General features: G+C 38.5%; 1 protein-coding gene across 3 annotated transcripts in view; it reads left to right on the forward strand.

The window, feature by feature from the left end:
* The window catches only part of LOC126371691 (RING finger protein nhl-1), a 169973-nt gene that overhangs the window by 72744 nt on the left and 77725 nt on the right, over window positions 1-19504 (forward strand). For all 3 annotated transcript variants that reach the window (XM_050016990.1, XM_050016988.1, XM_050016992.1), the window contains exon 3: window positions 704-802. The gene's annotated coding sequence lies outside the window, so the exon portion shown is untranslated. The remainder of the gene's footprint in view (window positions 1-703; window positions 803-19504) is intronic.

Raw genomic sequence — 19504 nt, forward strand, 5'->3', positions numbered from 1 at the left:
AGAAGCAACTTAAGATAGCCGTTTTTTCGATTCTGCTCCGCACCACCCAAATCCCCTGGTAGTAGCGGCATCCGAATATTTCCCGCTTAGGGACGGTACTGAAAAGTATCAGCGTCTGAAGGACGTAATATACGATTCCGACGACCTCGATTACTCTAGCCATAGAGGCAGCCACTCAGCTCGCGGCACCAAGCACTTCAGAAACCCGATACTGATCCCGCCGGCGTGGTCGACGACTTCCCTCAATCAGCGTTTATCGCTATCGACCCATAGTGTCGATTAATCCTTTCAAATATTCTTCCTCTCAGACGACGCCCTGAGCCGAGGTTCGCGCCCAACTGTGCACCCTCAGGCCTGTTGTCTTAATCGTTGTACCGGGTGAGAGCCTTCAGCGCTCCCCATTTGTCCGGCCAAGTAGTTAATGTCATCTACGGCAAATCTACAATAAGTCACGTCAAAAAAAAATGAAAAATAATTTCACATATTCTGATATTAATAATAATTTTTGTTTTGACCTTTAGTAAAAAGAAAGTTATTTGACTAGTTGGAAACTACAAATTTACAACTTGGCTAAGATCCCTGGTACAATAATAATCGGTTGTACAAGGTTGTGATTCTGGTAAATTGTAATGAGTTCATATTATTGTGTTTTAAAGACTAAATTCAATGTATGGCTCTAAAGGTATAATTGTCTCAATTTCAGGTGCAGAATCAACCTACATAGCAGAGGGAGGCTTTTCAGGAGCGTTTGTGCGGGCCCACCGGTTGGGCGGGCCCGCCACTCCTACACAACTTATTACAGGTTAGCAGTATATTTTTTTAATAATTACTTAGTAGGCCAGGTTCGCTTCGAGGCGGGCTATATTTTATTATATTATTTACTTTCACGGTCCTTTTTTTGTTCTTCGAACTTCTTTACATACTTCTTTTGTGTACCACTCAATTTTGTTTTTTTATGTTTTTGTTTTGGCTTCACTTTCCTATAGTTCTAAGGTTATAAATTAGGAGTCCCGTAAGAAGTTGGGAGCCTGGTGATCTGTCACACAGGGTCACACCTAGTATCGACACCAGTCTCTCACAAAGGCACTATAGTGTGTATTATTACCTTAGTTAAGTTTACATAATTTGTGTTACCTTTGTGAAGGTAAAATAAAGATTTATTTTATTATTTATTATATCGACTTTTTTGCAAATTCTTTATTGAAGTTTCCTATTTTAAAACGCTTCAAAAAAAAAATACCGTCGTCCATATACACCATATGGGCGACGGTATTTTTTTAAAGTGTAGGGTAGGGTCGGTCATAGGGTGTCTGTCTATGGGCGACGGTATTATTTTTGACCATTTTTATCTTATTTATTTATTGCTTACAGGGAGTTAGTGACATCATAACGAAAACTTTAAGGGATGATTCTGAGTTAATAATAAGTTGAATTTTCCGTCGCAAAATTCACGTAGATATTTACTTGTGTTTTTTTAAATTATTTTTAATTCTATACTTTTCCATTTGATATTAACTCAGAAAAATGAGCTAAATCATCTCCCTCAAAGTCCGAAATGCATTTCTCCTTCATCGCTGAGCACGTGTCACACCACATTTAGATAAAACTGTCTTAATTGACTTGGCCTCACGCACGCCTTCCAAAAGTCCGGGACTCCACAGGCCCGACATATGGAAACGACATACAATTATAAAAAACAAATCAGAAAATACCTACTTAATTAAACATTGTAGCAAGGATTCCTGCTTAGTCAAACAGCCCCAAAGCGCAAAGGTGCCCATGATACTCACCGCGTTGCCACGTTGAATGGCGATGGACAGCCTTTGCATCAGGTATCACCCGAAGCGAGCATCACATCCCCTCTCTCGCCCAGTCTCTTTGACAACGTAAAGGGCATGTGATCACCAACATCCCGGGGCTTCGAAGGCCAAAGGGATAAAGTGGTACTTAGCCCCCAGAGCGGCATACGGCCCTGCGCAGACGACAGACTATCCGTGACGCACTTTTTAGTCTGTGAAAATATAACCTATGCAATTATATGCAGTAACGCACACGACGCGCAAAAAGTCCGGCGCGTTACTGCATATAATAAAAAGTGCGTCACGGATAGTCTGTCGTCTGCGCAGGGCCTACTTGTACGGTTACGAGTACTAATATGTATACACTTTGACTCCATGTCACATTAACTTTTTTGACATATTAAACCGTAAGTCTCATTAAATGTCAAATTATGATAGTGCGACAGGGTTCTAAAATGGGTACATGATATTGCTCATGACTGTACTCAGTATCATGATTACATTTAAATATCGACAGTAGCTATATTCTCACTGATCGGGTTAAATCAAGTTAAACATTATAATTCCCCAGCTGCCAACATACTACACGAAGTAGTTACGTAACCCACATTACACAAAGTAACTTAATTAGCATCAAAGAGAACCAGAATTTGTACAAACTGAATGTACCCTTCTACCCAATTAGAGTGTCAAATCCTTTACTCATACATATAATATTACGTCAATGCTAACTTCGTCAGATTTGAGACAAAGTTATAAATTGTAGTAAAGTTTGATAGTCTTAATATTATATTAGTCCCTAACACAAGTGACTAGCCGTTATAGACAGTGTTACGGCTCCGCACCTGTTAAGGTGGTCTAACAGAAAGCTTGGTGACGTGTGGGTACTTAGTTCAGCTTGCGATGAGCGTACCTCTGCCTACCCCTAGATAAAGTCGTGAGTTCATGTGGTGTCATCATCACTAGCCCATTAACGTCCCCACTGCTGGGGCACGGGCCTTCCCTATGGATGGATGGATAAGGAGATCGGGCCATAAATCACCACGCGGGCCCACTGCGGATTGGTGGTTATTAACGACTGCCAATGCAGCCGGGACCAACGGCTTAACGTGCCTTCCGAATCACGGAGGAGCTCGAGATGAAAACTTTTTTTTGTGGTCCTTCCTATAACCGGTCTTTGCAAAAGTTGCTTAACTTCAACAATCGCTGACCGAGCGCGTTTACCGCTGCGCCACCGAGCTCCTCATGTTGTGTGTTATGTGAGAATACAATACTTAATCTATCATTGATTTCAGATGGTAAGACCGCGTAACAAGCACAGGCCTAAACAAAATGGTTGTCGGATTTGTTTTCGAGTCCATGTTTAGATCATAAAGGATTATCACGTGCTCAGCGGTGACGGAAGCATCGTGAGGAAACCCACATTCCCGAGAAATGTATTTTCGGAGGTACGTGACCTAACAACCTATATTGGGCTGGTTTTCCCTTCGCGGGTTGGAAGGTCAGACAGACAGTCGCTTCTGTAAATAACCGGACCTGTCAAATCTTCAGGTTAGGTTAGTGGCTCTTTGAAAAAAGGATAATGCTAGGGAGATGATGTGTGTTTACTCACACTGTTTTCCTTTACCAATAAGCACATGATAATCATAAGATCAATTATAAAATCATTGGTTTAGGGCTGTGACGTGATTAGAACCTGTTAGGTAAGCGGACCCCGTGAAAAATGTGATAATGCTAGGGATGACTATTCCAGATGCTAAGGGCCAGCGTTTACCAAGAGCGACGTCGAAGCTAATACCTTCTGATAATAATGGAAAGTTTTTATTATCACTTAAGTACATAAAGTTCAATGTTACCCCACCAAATATCGGTTCGCAGCGCCTCAAGCCCATGCGAGCAGATTTTCGTTGTCGAATAATGTTGCACAGTATTATACATACATACATACATAAACTCACGCCTATTTCCCACCGGGGTAAGCAGAGACTATAGAATTCCATTTGCTTCGATCCTGACACACTTCTCTTGCTTCCTCCACATTCATCCTCCACAGTATTATAATGATGAGAATTTTTCGGTGTTTTCAGAATGTAATCCGGTCCTCGCTGCTTTCAGTATGCTACATGGAATAGAAGAAAGATATTGGAAGGTCTAAGTGAGCGCGAAACGTGCGCCATAGAAGTAAAGCAAATAGTTCATACTACAACTTTGCACTACACTCGTCCGCAAACTTTACGACGTACGGAGCTCCGCGATAGTTTGTTAAAATGTCGTTTTGTTTCTTATTCAAATTATTTATTTTCATACACAGGTCCATAGATGTTAGTAACAATGCCAACTTAAAGCTAGGGTTAGTATAAAACAGAGCAAATGAAAACTTAAGAGAGGTGGAGCTTCACCCATCGGCGCAGCAATGGGGAGTCCCACTTATGGTGTTGAATGGTGTTGGTAGTGCCGCGGAGCCGCGACAGCAAGGAGGCGCTGCGTTTCCGCATAATGGCACAGAAGTCATCAATGCGCGCCTCTGCAAACATGCCCGACGCACTGCAGCGCCACGGTCGCCCCAACAGCATTCTGAGCGCGTTATTGTACTGGACGCGCAGGTCGCTGTATGCCCGTTGCGTAAAGTTAACGCACATACCACACGTGTAGAATGACTGACAGTAATAATCTGCAGGGAAAAAATCGAATATTCTTTGATTGCTTGTGGCTCTGCTCACTGCCCACCCCATTAGGGATTACGGGCGTGAGTTTATGTATGTCATCATCATCAGCCCATTATCGTCCCCTCTGCTGGGGCACGGGCCTTCCCTATGGATGGATAGGGAGATCGGGCCTTAAACCATCACGCGGGTCCAGTGCGGATTGATGGTTATTAACGACTGCTAATGCAGCCGGGACCAACGGCTTAATGTGCCTTCCGAAGCACGGAGGAGCTCGAGATGAAAACATTTTTTTTGTAGTCACCCATCCAATGACCGGCCTTGGCGAAAGTTGCTTTACTTCAACAATCGCAGACCGAGCGCGTTTACCGCTGCGCCACCGAGCTCCTCATGTTGTTTATTATTTGTGAAAATACAATATAATCTATCATTCAGAATACAATACAATATTATTATTTATTTTTAGTTTGGTGCAATAAAGTGTATTTGTATTGTATTGTATTGTATTGTACAATCTATGTCGGATTTGTTTTCGAATCCATGTTTAGATCATAAAAGATTATCACGTGCTCAGCGGTGACGGAAGCCTCGTGAGGAAATCCACGTCGGTCATGGAATTTGAGAAGCAGTAGAGCTTAATCTGTTTGCAGGAGTTATAGACAGCGCGTTGAACCGGCGACTGCGGTTCTCATACAAAATTCGCGTTAGGGCCTTTCCATTCTCTTTCTTCTATTCCGTGGTCTACTATGATACTAATATCACTTACATCTATATTTTGAAAGTGTTCCAACTTCCAAAGGTATTTCTGTAAGTGCCTACACAAAAAGAATGGATTTTAATATTAAAATTAAATATTTTATTAATTATGATTTTATTTAAAGCAATCTATTTTGTTATGCAAGTATGTGCATAACTTTTTTATTTTTATTGCATCATAGCCTTCCAGAAAGATATTATTTTTGAAAAAGGAATCATGTACATTCAGAAAACCACTCTATATTTTATAAAAAATAAACACAGTGAAACTTCAAAGAGAGAATTTGAAATTGAACGAATTTTTCGATGAATGTTACTTCTTTGACTATTACTGCGGTCTAATTTGTAAATGAATTGGTATCGACGTTTCTAGACTAGCGTTGAAAATTCCGAAAGAAACAAATTGTTTTTTTTCGGTGAAAAAAACGTCAGTTCGTTTTTTACCGTTTTATTTGTTTGTTACATTGAAATATATCCGAAAAAAACCTTAGGAAAAAAACGGGTATTTAATGAATTTTCGCCGTTTAATTTGACAAATTAGAAAAAAACGATTGAAAAAATCAAGTTTTTATCACCAAATTTTTAAAACAATAAGGCATATTGTATTTCTATCTTGCTCACAAATCAGATACAAAGTCACTGTCGCTTTCTGAAGAATCAGTATTACAAGGCTCAAATTCAAAAGATTTAGATTGCATTAAATGTAAATTTGATCTAACGTATACTAGCACGTTGCTTATTATTAGGTATTTTGTGTGTACTATTTATATAAGTAGGTATATATGCTAGGTTATGTATATAGGTTAGGTATATATTATATTTGTAAGTATGTTATATATTTATTTGCATGTATTTGTTGTTAAGTTGTATGCATAGTTTGTACCCGCAATCTTTCAATTTTTTTTTTACCTTTTTCCTCACCTTATGGTTGTCTGGAAGAAATCGCTTTAAGCGATAAGGCCGCCATTGGCCATGTACTTAGTTAAGAGACTTTTTGTAATTATTTCTTTTTATTTTGGTGCAATAAAGTGTATTTGTATTGTATTGTATTGTGAATTGTTAAAATTATTCAATAAGACTGAAAAGTACCTAACTACTAAAATTAGGTACATGTAATGATTGTAGTAGTGCGTGCGTGACATGAACTAAGTATCTGTGGGTCGGAATGAGCGTATGACAACAAAACAAGAAAAAAAACATTCGACCCTCCAAAATATAATAAAAATATTCTTCTAAAAACATTAATACTTTTCCGTTTCTTTCATATTTTTCCGGTTTTTTTCGTTTTATTCATAAAAAACATGAAATATTTCATATTTATTTTTCTTGAAACTTTCGAATAAAACTTGTATAAAAACGAAAGAATTTGAAAAAAACGGGAAAAATTCCCGCTTTTTTCAACGCTATTCTAGACAGATTGGACTGTTTTTTTTTATATAACGTATACAAGGTTTCTGTCGGTTTGCGAGTTATGTATTTATTACTTAGGTGAAATAAGAATAACAATATTTTGTTTTAGTAGAGACATTAAATATTTTAAAAATTGTACTTAAGTATAATAATTAATTTTGAGTGTGTTAGTTTGATATTATGACACTTCATGTATTTATTAATTAATATTTATGTATATTCTAAGAAATAAAATGAAGTGCTATGTACAGTCATAAGCAATGTCATGTACCCACTTTAGAACCCTGTCGCACTATCATATTTGACATTTAACCTCCTAAGACCGAATGTTCTTTATAAATCCAAACCCCATTGTTTAACTATTGTGTCTGGAAATCTCGGTCTTAAGAGGTTAATGGGAATAACGGTTTAATTTGTCAGCGAATCTGCACATTTTATTTTATAGATATACTACTGAGTTTACACTCACACAAAATAATCAAGTAACATCTGTTTTTCTTTGTAATTCTTGTCAGAGGAATACGTGTTATATGAAGTACAACTTTTATTTTGACGAAAAAAAAGATAGGTAAGTACCTATCTCGGTATATTTTTACTTAAGAATTTTAATTATAAGGAAAATATTAAATGACAAATAAAATGAAATATAGTGTATTATTAAATAACAAATTATTTAATTAGTAATCACAAAAGTGAACCAGACAGTTACAAAGAAAAATATGTTTTCTATTCATAGAAATTCGGTATTAATTTTACTCAGATATTTTAGGTGAAAATAAAATTAGGTATTTTCCAGACACAATTTAGGTCTATCCAATTACTTATCTTAAATTCCACATTTTTTTTATTTTTCACCTGTATAGATAAATTAAAGTCGAGTTTTAAACAAAACTGTAAAAAGTAGACATACTTAATTTAAACTTTTTTCTGCTGTTGTAGACAATAACTAATTTTTGATTTTTTTTTTTACTAGCCTGGAGTGTCCCACCTCTGAGCTTCCACTTCTCCCTATCTTGAGCGAACTCATTCCAATCCACCTCAAACGCGTCCAGGTCGTGTTTCCTGAATCTGCCTCTACCTCTGCGTCCAATAGGTGTCCACTCCGTAATAGCTTTTTTTGACGTGCCCACTTCTACTTTATTTTTTATTGTGTAAGATTTTTTACTCAATAAATATGTTTGAGGGGCTCGGTGGCGCAGCGGTAAACGCGCTCGGTCTACGATTATTGAAGTTAAGCAGCTTTCGCAAAGGCCGGTCATAGGATGGGTGACCACAAAAAAAGATTTCATCTCGAGCTCCTCCGTACTTCGGAAGGCACGTTAAGCCGTTGGTCCCGGCCGCATTAGCATCCATCCGCACTGGGCCCGCGTGATGGTTTAAGGCACGATCTCCCTATCCATCTATAGGGAAGGCCCGTGCCCCAGCAGTGGAGATATTAATGGGCTGATGATGATGATGAAATAAAATGTTTAGTACCACTTTTGTTAAAAAGAACTTTAATTTTCTACCTATATTCATTGGAGAACTACCTCCAATAACTGTCATTCAAACTGTCCCTCGCTTTGAACAAAAAGGTATAAATACAACAATATAGCTAAAACGCGACAAGCAGTCGTCTACTGCTTTGGAAAGTCCAACAAATTCCAAGTTCTTATCAAGTTACAACTTTGGAGTTCCTTTCATTGTTTATATAGAACCCTTTATTTTCAATTTATTAGGGTAGACCCTCACTCGACGAGTGGAGTGCAAAGTTGAAGTATGAACTATTTGACCGTACTTGTATAGCGCGCGTTTCGCTCACACTTGGCCCTTCCAAACTCTTTCTTCTTTCCCGTGGTCAGTCCTAACTCACTAAACTAACCTAATCGTTTCATGAGCCATGTCAGAGTCTACCGGTACAAAAATAGCCCAGACACCTCGGAAGATCGTTCACAACTTCACAAATATAATAAGAGAAGTATGTAATGTAACATAACATAAACAGCCTATATATGTCCCACTGCTGGGCACAGGCCTCTTTCATGCATAGATGTGCTTGTAGTGGTGACACCGCTCTTCCATAACAATTTTCGTAATTGTACCTTATACTTATTGACAGGTTGAGGAGCTCGGTGGCGCAGCGGTAAACGCGCTCGGTCTGCGATTGTTGAAGTTAAGCAACTTTCGCAAAGGCCGGTCATAGGATGGGTGACCGCAAAAAAAAAAGTTTTCATCTCGAGCTCCTCCGTGCTTCGGAAGGCACGTTAAGCCGTTGGTCCCGGATGCATTAGCAGTCGTTAATAACCACCAATCCGCACTGGGCCCGCGTGGTGGTTTAAGGCCCGATCTCCCTATCCATCCATAGGGAAGGCCCGTGCCCCAGCAGTGGGGACGTTAATGGGCTGGTGATGATGATGATGACTAATTGACAAAAGAACTTAAAAAAAAGGCATGCATTAATATTTATATTAAAATAGCATTGTAACCATTACACCATTTTCTGTGAGTAGGTAACTGCCTTTAAGAAGTTAGAAACAATTCCGGACGTCTTATGAAGACATCCGTTGACACGTACTCTGGGACAATGCAAACTTCGAACAATCGCCATCAATCCTTTCTGAACTTGTTGTCTGCTTAGTTATTAATTAAAATGAAAGGGTTTCCCTGTCTGACGTCACACCCATACAACTCCATACAAAAATCTCATTCCAATCGTGTAGCGTCTAAGACGTAGGTAAGTGTGAACGAGACGCAATTCGCGCGTTCACCTTCTTACTTTTAGCGACGGTCATTTATGACTAAAATGAAACCCAGAGGGGGTGAGGTGGGCGCCTGATATGAATTGGTGCGGGACAGAGGGTTACCGTTCTATACGTAGTAGGTACATACATAAACAGCCTATATACGTCCCACTGCTGGGCACAAGCCTCCCCTTAATCAACCGGAGGGGGTATGGAGCACACTCAACCACGCTGCTCCAATGCGGGTTGGTGGAGGTGTTTTTACGGCTAATAGCCGAAGCACGGAATCATCTTATTTTTCGGACAATCAGGTGATTCAAGCCTGAAAAGTCCTTACCAAACAAAGGACAGTCTCACAAAGTGATTTCGACAATGTCCCCATCGGGAATCGAACCCAAACCTCCAGATCGTGAGCCTAACGCTCTAACCACTAGACCACGGAGGCTGTTACGTAGTAGGTATTACTTTTTATTGTAATAATATGCTGGTGTGTTAGATGACTTGTTGGAGATGTCTGGCACTTAGTATGAAAGCACTTTTGAGAACTCTTTAATTATTTAAAACCTGCTGGAAGAAAGTCATAATTATAGTGTGTATATAGTGTATTTATGTACATTTCATTTATTTCTGTGTATTTGTGAATGTCTAATAAAATATCCAGTAAAAAATATTCGAATAGCATTAAGTGTATTCGTTTTTGCCCCTATTCGAACGCGGTTTGATTCTTTACGCGGACCCTAACAATGGCGCTGATTGCGATATACACCATCTTAGTTTATTTTAAGTTATACCTATCATTTTCTTATGCGCCGAAAAGGAAAGAGACGGGTAATCGACAGGCATAAAATTTATGCAACACGTGACAATTTTATGCAGAAATTTAAATAACCCTTCCAAAATTTTATATTGGCCAATAACCCGACAGAATTAAGTTGACAGCACACGGCAAACGGGTTGCATATCAGCGGGATAACTCAGACATTCAGTCATTCATTTTAAAATTAACAGTCATGTTGTCAGTCATCCGATCCTTTCCTTTTCGGCGGATAAAAAAATGACAGGTATATTTTAAAATTGATGAGCAATGAGGAGCTCGGTGGCGCAGCGGTAAACGCGCTCGGTCTGCGATTGGTGAGGTTAAGCAACATTCGCAAAGGCCGGTCATAGGATGGGTGACCACAAAAAAATTTTTCATCTCGAGCTCCTCCGTGCTTCGGAAGGAACGTTAAGCCGTTGGTCCCGGCTGCATTAGCAGTCGTTAATAACGATCAATCAGCACTGGGCCCGCGTGATGGTATAAGGCCCGATCTTCCTATCCATCCATAGGGAAGGCCCGTGACCCAGAAATGGGGACGTTAATGGGCTGATGATGATGACGATGATATTTTAAAATTAGGAGATGTCTGCAGGAATCGGGGCCATTGAGAAGGTAAACGATGCTCAACAAATTTCAAATAAGCAGAAGTTTTATACGTGTCTACTGAACTGATTATTTATTATAAGAAGGTAATATCTTTTACAAAACAATGTTGCGAAAATAATAGATACTGCATTCAAACCGTGAAATATAAACCCGGTTGCAATTAGTATGAAATTCAGCTGAATTTAGAGAGTTTAACAGCAACTGGGTATTTGACTCATTATACTATTTCATATATCACATATTACTGTACGAAAAGCCACTATCTCATTATAAACTTTTCCATTTGGTCAAAAGACCCCCATTTTACACGAGGAGTAGTGGTAAATTTAGAGTTATATAACACATTAATTCGAAATTTTGAATAGTACATTCTATCTATTTATTTTACCGATGTCTGTTATAAAAAAAAATGCTGGACTTTCCAGGCTACGTTCCCCGAAGAAATTATAGATGGCGCTGTACAGATTTGACGTCATAATTACCTATTTTCTCGCTCTCGAAGCTCAACATGGCCGCCCGTATTTCAGGTCTTGTAATACACAGAAAAAAAACGCATTCTTATTTTGTAAAAATAACACATATACATACATATACTCACGCCCATGTTCCCCGAAGGGGTGGGCAGAGCCACAAATAATCAGAAGACTATTTGAAGCCACTTTTGATACTAAGTCCTAAGATGGATAATGATGAACCGTATGGTGATAGGGGATCAGCCTATCGCCCATATAGATTCATCATTTTTGGTAGGACGCTTTCCCTTTGTCGGCTTTTACGACATGCACGGGAGGAGAGGCAGCAGAGGAGCTTTGTAAAAATAAAATATTTAAAAATGTTCTTAATAAAGAATAACTATTGGGTACTAAGTATCGTTACCAAACTCATCAAACCTGGTGTCAGGGTTACTATTGAGCCACCAAAGGCCCCTGTTATGACTCATGTAACGACTACGTACTTACATCAGTAAGTAGTAACCGGGACCAACAGCATAACGTGACTTTTGAAGCATGGATCGTGTTACTTTCGGACAATCAGGTGATCAGCTTGTAATATCCTAACCAAACTAGGGGTCACAAAGTGATTTTTGTGATGTCCCCACCGGGATTCGAACCCGGGACCTCCGAATCGTGAGCCCAACGCTCAAACCACTGGACCACGGAGGCCGTTTACATGAGCCATGTGAGGGGTCTTTTGGCGGCTCAATAATAACCCTGACACCAGGGTTGATGAGGTTAGTAATTCACCTCACAACTATAAATTACAACGATAAACTACCATATCCAACATATTTCATACTTTATTGTTACAACTATTAAGTAGCCAACAGATTAAAAATATATAATCAACTGGCAATCGTGTCAAACCTGCCATCGTGTCTGCCACGTCTTTTGTCGTGTCAGAAATTATGTCATGACAAGCTGACGTGCGGAAGAGAAAAATTGCGACCCTTGATGAGGGATGGGTGGGTACACGCCGCGAGTATTGTGCATTTTTTGTGACGTTAAACGCACCGTGTTTACAAAATACCCGGGAAATGTTTATTTATTATTTATTTAATGGATCAAATTCAAATTCAAAAATATCTTCATTCAGTAGGTAACATAGTTAAACTTTGAATCGTCAATTTTTACATAACGAACGTCTCATCCGCCTAAAACTACTGCAGTCAGGGTTACTATTGAGCCACCAAACGCCCCTGACATTACATGACTCATGTAACGACTTTGTACTTACATCAGTAAATAGTAACCGGGGCCAACAGCTTAACAGGCCTTCGGAAGCACGGATCGTCTTACTTTCGGACAATCAGGTGATCAGCCTGTAATATCCTAACCAAACTAGGGATCACAAAGTGATTTTTGTAATATGTTCCCACCGGGATTCGAACCCGGGACCTCCGTATCATAAGCCCAAAGCTCAACCACTGGACCACGGTGGCTGCCGAGCAAGGATGGAGATAGATATACAGTATAAATAATTGTCTACAATCGATACTAATTGTAATTGTTAAGAACTTTAGCGGGTGAGAGTCCTCAGCGCTCCCCATTTATCCGGCCAAGTAGTTAATATCATCTGCGGCAAATCTTCAATAAGTCACGTAAAAAAAAGTTGAGAACTAATCTAATAGAAAGTTTGTGCCTGTTAGTAAATCATTCTATGATCCGAAAAAATAATTAAAGGCTGATCTTTAAACAGTAAGACCCATCCATCTCCCTAGCATTATCCCGTTTTTCACAGGGTCTGCTTACTTAACCTGATGATATGACAGGTCCGGTTTTTTACAGAAGCGACTGCCTGCCTGACCTTCCAACCCGCGAAGGGAAAACCAGCTCAATACAGGTTAGGTCACATACCTCCGAAAATGCATTTCTCTGGAATGTTGGTTTCTTCACGATGTTTTCCTTCACCGCTGACCACGTGATAATCCTTCGCGCGGAGAGAAAACCAAACACAGCACACACAAAAAAAAATGTAATTTGTGTATGTTTGTGTATGTATGTAATGTTGTATTCGTTAATTACATATGTATGTAAAAGGTTTTACCTGAATTAATTTTTTTTTAGTTTTTTTAAACACACGACATAACAACAACAATACAAGACAGTAAAACCATTTCATCAAAATATTTCCTTTTCTACAGCAAAATAGATACACCTAAATTAATAAGTAGTTGTTAGCTATAAACTACAGTCATGAGCAATATAATGTACCCACTTTAGGACTCTGTCGCACTAACATATTTGATATTTAGTGAGACTTACAGTTCAATTTGTCATAAAAGTTAATGTGACATGGTACCAAAGTGTATACATATTAACGTTCGTGACCGTACGCCCTAAAAAGTTTTAATGCATCATCGTCCTTTGAATACTGGCAGAAACAAGGGAGGCATTTGTGTTCATAACTTTGATTAAAGCGCGCTCTCTTTACTGCCGTCATACAGCCGCTATAGGACTGAAGTTACATTGACGGGCTTGACTGTGTAATGTGTTCTCATACAGGTCAATCGTAAATGCTGTAGGTGTCTTACATAACTTACTCGCCCATGTAACCTTCATTCGCAGCATAGACTAGTGATTGATGAATGTGGATGCAAGAGAAGTATGTCAGGTATTCAAAAGATCATACGTAATTCAAATAAAAATTGTACATTTAAATTATAATTCGATATTCAAATAATTATTTACTAACTAATTTATTCGAATGTTAATTATGATTCGAAAGATTTTCTATTTATAAAAAATATGAAAAATATATTTAATATTTAAAAGACTAAGTTTGCATTGGAAATGAAGTGTCGGCAAACCTATCATTAAATTCAATATGTACAAATATGTATTATACTTACTTCATTACGAAAAAATGCGAGAAATTTAAAAAAAAAATAATTAAAGAAGATTGTTTTTTTCTATCCCTCCAACACCTATATAACACGAAGCATTGCCTATAAAGGCAAAGAATTTGACTGAAAAAGTACCTAATTACGTACCGCTATTAAAGTTAATGAGGGCATTGAGAGGCCCAAAGAAATCCCTTCACATGATCACACTGTACGTATATATAACCACTGTAACAGCTTTGTTTAATCGGCTCTACTTGCTGACGGGTTTGGCAATTTCCTTTCTGCAGTATTTTTTACACTTTGAGCGAAATTCCTCCAGACAACCTCAAACAATCTAATAATTTTAGTGTAAGTATATTTAAAACGGAGCGACAACTTTCGCAAAGGCCGGTCATAGGATGGGTGACCAAAAAAAAAAAGTTTTTATCTCAAGCTCCTCCGTGCTTTGGAAGGCATGTTAAGCCGTTGGTCCCGGCTGCATTGGCAGTCGTTAATAACCATCAATCCGCACTGGGCCCGCGTGATGGTTTAAGGCCCGATCTCCCTATCCATCCATAGGGAAGGCCCGTGCCCCAGCAGTGGGGACGTTAATGGGCTGATGATGATGATATTTAAAACGTAATATTAAGCTGATACACTGCTTCTATATATGAATTGTGACATGATCTTAATGTAACGGGCGGTCGTCTCCTTAATGCAAATTGTAGGAGGTAGAACACGGATAAATTTTTCAAATTGAATAGCCTTTCCTTAATCTTTTTAGGTCTATTTTGGAACTTAATTTAGAGGCAGTAAGGACCCTAATTGAAAAATGTGTTATGAAATAACATAAGACAACCAACTGAAAAAATAACTAAATTTGTCTTGATTAGAACTGTCATTCCACGGAAAATTTCACTCCACTCTATTCTTTTGCGACAGAAAATTCTACTTGATATCAACTCAGAATCATAGTCTGAATCATCCCCCTCAGTATTCGTTATGCCACTAACAGCCCGTATAGTACTGGAAGTTCCTACATTTTTATCGTTTCCTCTATGATCAGTATTTGCTATTCACATAGTTATGCAATAATGCTGAGAACGTAATGTAGATGCGAGGTGTGTTGGTAATATCAATTTGAATACTCGTATTTTGAATGCACGTGACGGTAGAATTCTGTTAGGAACGCTTTTAGAGAGAAAGAAAGAAAGAAACGTTTATTATAAAGGGACACCACAGTAACAAATATAAAACAAATAACAAACATATATTATAAAACACATAACTTACAATAAAAACACACAATAAAAACAACTTACACGAGAAATACAAATAATTGAGTGTATAAACTGGTCAACGATGGTGGTGGTGTCCTTTATAAAAGGGCCTCACTCAGCATAAGCCGCGGCGCGAGTCACGACGCTAGTATTCTGTGGACCCTTTTACTTGGTGTTAGAATGCTTTTACTTGGTGATGATAACGGCCTCCGTGGCCCAGTGGTTACGTTAGACTCGCGAGGTCCTGCGTTCGAATCCCGATGGGGACATATAACAAAAAAAACACTTTGTAATCCCTATTTTGGTTAGGACATTACAGGTTGATCACCTCATTGTCCGAAAGTAAGAAGATCCGTGCTTCGGAAGGCACGTTAAACCCTTGGTCCCGGTTACTAATTACTGATATAAGTAAGTAGTCGTTACATGAGCCATGTCAGGGGCCTTTGGCGGCTCAATAGTAACCCTCACACCAGGGTTGATGAGGTTGGTAATCCACCTCACAACCCACACGATAAAAAAGAAGACTTGGTGATAATATCTTGGAATATAGAAAAGAAGCCATACACGTTGCGAAATGACGTAGATTAAAAAAAAATGACTTTGAATAATTTTATTCTTTTTGAATCGTTGAATAAAATTGTTCTGATTTCACGAACTAGAGGAAAATTCAGAACGAAGGAACTTAAGATATCATAAAAATGTGTTTTGTTGCTGTCAGACTAAAGAGATTGCTCTTACCAATAAAGGCTTCTGCCTACGGTAGTTTACATTTTTCCTTCTACTTTAATGTCCCATAAAGTGATTTCGATCATTTGTTGGTTTACTCACTCATTGATTGATTCATTCATTCATTCTGTCAAAACGACACGGAAACAACTAAATTACATTAATTTAAGTTTCTTTAATGTTTGAGACGGGCCGTTCCCTGACAGTAGTGGAAGGCAATAACTTACGAAGTTCTGCAAACTACGGAATTTCCATTTAAACTTGTAAAGGTCAGTCGTAACATGGGTAGGCCGGGCTATTTTTACGGGTATTGGATTAAATTCTGTGTAACCTAGATTTAGACTTTAGGACACCTCGGACATTCCACACAAAAAGAACGAATTCTTACCGTAAGCCACTTAACGCATAATTATGTGCGAGCTAGAAACAACGCGTTAGAGACTAAAGTAAGACCCAGACGGGGTAAGGTCGACACCCGACACGAATTGGTGCGGGGCGAAGAGTTGCCGTTCTATACGTTATTCTTTATTCAATTCAATGTCTTTATTGTGCTAGGTTTTTTTTTTCTATGGTCAAGAGTACTATAAACCGGTCCGTCCAAGTAGTTAATTCCTTCCAAGTAGTTAATGCCATCTGCGGCAAATCTAAATATATAAAAGGAGAAACTGACTGACTGAATGACTGACATATCAACGCACAGCCTACACGGCTAAACGTAGGCACTTGAAATTTGGAAGGGACGTAGCTTAGGTACCGTAGAGGTGCACTAAGAAAGGAATTCCCGGAATTGCCACGGGAACGGGAATTAGCGGGAAAATCCTTTTGTATGAAAAATCTAAACCGCTTAAGTTAGACACTTGAAATTTGGCATGCAGAGACCTTAGTTAACTTAAAGCTTAGTTGCAACAGGATATTGCAAAATTCCCACGGAAACGGGAGTTAGCGGGAAAAAACATTTGTATGAAAAAATCGAAACCGCGTAAGTTAGATGCTTGAAATTTGATGGTGTCGTGCGCGGAGACGCACACGTTGTCAGGATGGACGATTGTTAGGGTTTGTAATGTTTATTTTATTATTTAATTATTATTAGATTATATAACTTAATAACAGACGGAATAAAGTCGTGAATCATGAACTCCCACACACACAAAGATCTCTCTTTTATAACACGCCACCCGGACGAAGTCGCGGGCAAAAGCTAGTCTACAATAAGTCACTTTAAAAAAAGAATAAGAAAAAGAAAATATAAACCGGCCAGCATGCATAGAGACTTTGACGCCTATGTGTCAGCTAGAAACTGTCCACGCGTTAGAAACTAAAGTAAGACCCAGAGGGGGTGAGGTTACACGAATAGGTGGGGGGCAGAGAGTTACCGTTCTATACGTAGTATTATGTGTTTTAATTATCGTAGTATTCTTTCCTCTATGGCCAAGAGTAATATAAGCCGGCCAGCATGCATGGAGACTTTGATGAGAGTGGCAGAAAAGGTGTGTCAGGAGAGGTATTAAGTAGAATTCCGTGGTGTCTGCCTACTCCTACTAATGAAAATATCCAAAAATAAAGCGTGAAACTACGAATAAAGTGTGAACCAATGAATACTAGAGTAGGTAGAATACGTCTAAAATAAAACCAACGATTTTCCGTCTACAAAAAAAAATTACGCCAAAATCCGCGTCGCATTAAAAAATTCAATTACGTCTATGTCCCAAATGACTGGGAAGTAATAAAACCACCTGACTCCTCTTGCCAATTTCAGAAAGTGACAGTTTAATAGAACTTGGTCTTTGAAATTGGCTTGGTAATGTGGTATGCAAATTGCAATGGCTAAGCAGGGAATAATAAATTAATATGCTCTCAAAACTCTTAATAGCCTCTATTGTCTAGTGGTTAGAGTGTTGGGTTCACGATCTGGAGTTTTGGGTTCGATACCCGATGGGGACATTATCGAAATCACTTTTTGAGACAGTCTTTTATTTGACATTGCAGTCTTGAATCATCTGATTGTCCGAAAAAGTAAGATGATTCAGTGCTTCGGAAGGCACATTAAGCCGTTAGTCTTGAGCTACTAGCTCAAACACCTCCACCAACCCGCAGTGGAGCATCGTGGTGGAGTATGCTGCATACCCCCTCTGATTGATTGAAGAGAGGCCTATTCCCAGCAGTGAGGCGTATATTTTAAATATCTTTACTCCTTATATTTTAACGAAATCCTCTAACTCGACCGACATCGCACCAAAGACCCGCCTCTCTTACTTTTTAAAACTGCCTTACGTCCCATTCGTTAACCATCCTCCTTTCATACCATAAACATTCAAATTCCCATTAATTATCCTTCCATAGTATTCTCACTTTCCTACATATATAGGCTGTTTATGTTATATTATGTGTAACCCTGACATGAGTGTTGTTGAAGTTGGTAATCCACCTCACAGCCCACACGATAAGAAGTAGAAGAAGCGAAAGTGGTGCGTCAGAAGAGAAGAATCGTAGTAACTGTCCGGGTCATCAAGGAATTCCATCGTCACTGTTTGTTGTTGTTGTTTTATTTGTGTTTTTTGTTTGGTTATTAGTGATTTAAGTGCAATAAAAAGTTTTTGTATTGTATTGTATTGTACCTCAACGGGAAATGCTCGTGATGTTATGAATGTATACATAAAACCAGGCATAAGAATTGCCTACAACTTTATCTTTATTTTATACGTTACTGCGATTTGGGTAATAATCGACAGCCGTATGGGAATCGTATATATTTACGACACTTTTGAATTTTTATCAGAACAGCTTTTATGTTTTATAACGGCCATTATGACGCTATGGGGAAAATAAAAATTGCCTTCACACTACTATGTACTTACATAAGAATCTGTCTAAGCAGTTTACCTGCTCTTATAAGCCTCTTATCTACAAAATAATTACAAAAAACCAAAAACAAAAATGATTTTAATCTTATTATCGTTTGAATCTATCAATAAATGCAGGCGGGATTTTTAACTTTTAGTTTAATTGTTAATTGTATATTATTTGTTTTATTTTTAGTTTTGTTTTATTAGTCTTTGTTTTGTTTGATTAATCTATTTTTTTGCTGTGACACCATAAACAAAACAGTTACAACTCAACGCAACAGCAACAGTCTCAGTCTCAGTGGCAACTCTCCACTAATCCCATATATTTTTATCACTGTCACTTTCATATTAATTCATAATCTAAAATGTTAGTGACATCGTAACGAATACTAAGAGGGATGATTCAGACCATGATTCTGAGTTAATATCGAGTAAAATTTTCCGTCGTAAATTCATGAAAATTTTAGCGTTCTTTTTTTAATTATTTCCAGTTCCATACTTTTGCGACAGGAAATTCCACTTGATATCAACTCAGAGTCATGCTCTGAATTATCCCTCAAAG

Source organism: Pectinophora gossypiella, chromosome 13 (assembly GCF_024362695.1).
Source record: "Pectinophora gossypiella chromosome 13, ilPecGoss1.1, whole genome shotgun sequence".
Classification (NCBI taxonomy): Eukaryota; Metazoa; Arthropoda; class Insecta; order Lepidoptera; family Gelechiidae; genus Pectinophora; species Pectinophora gossypiella.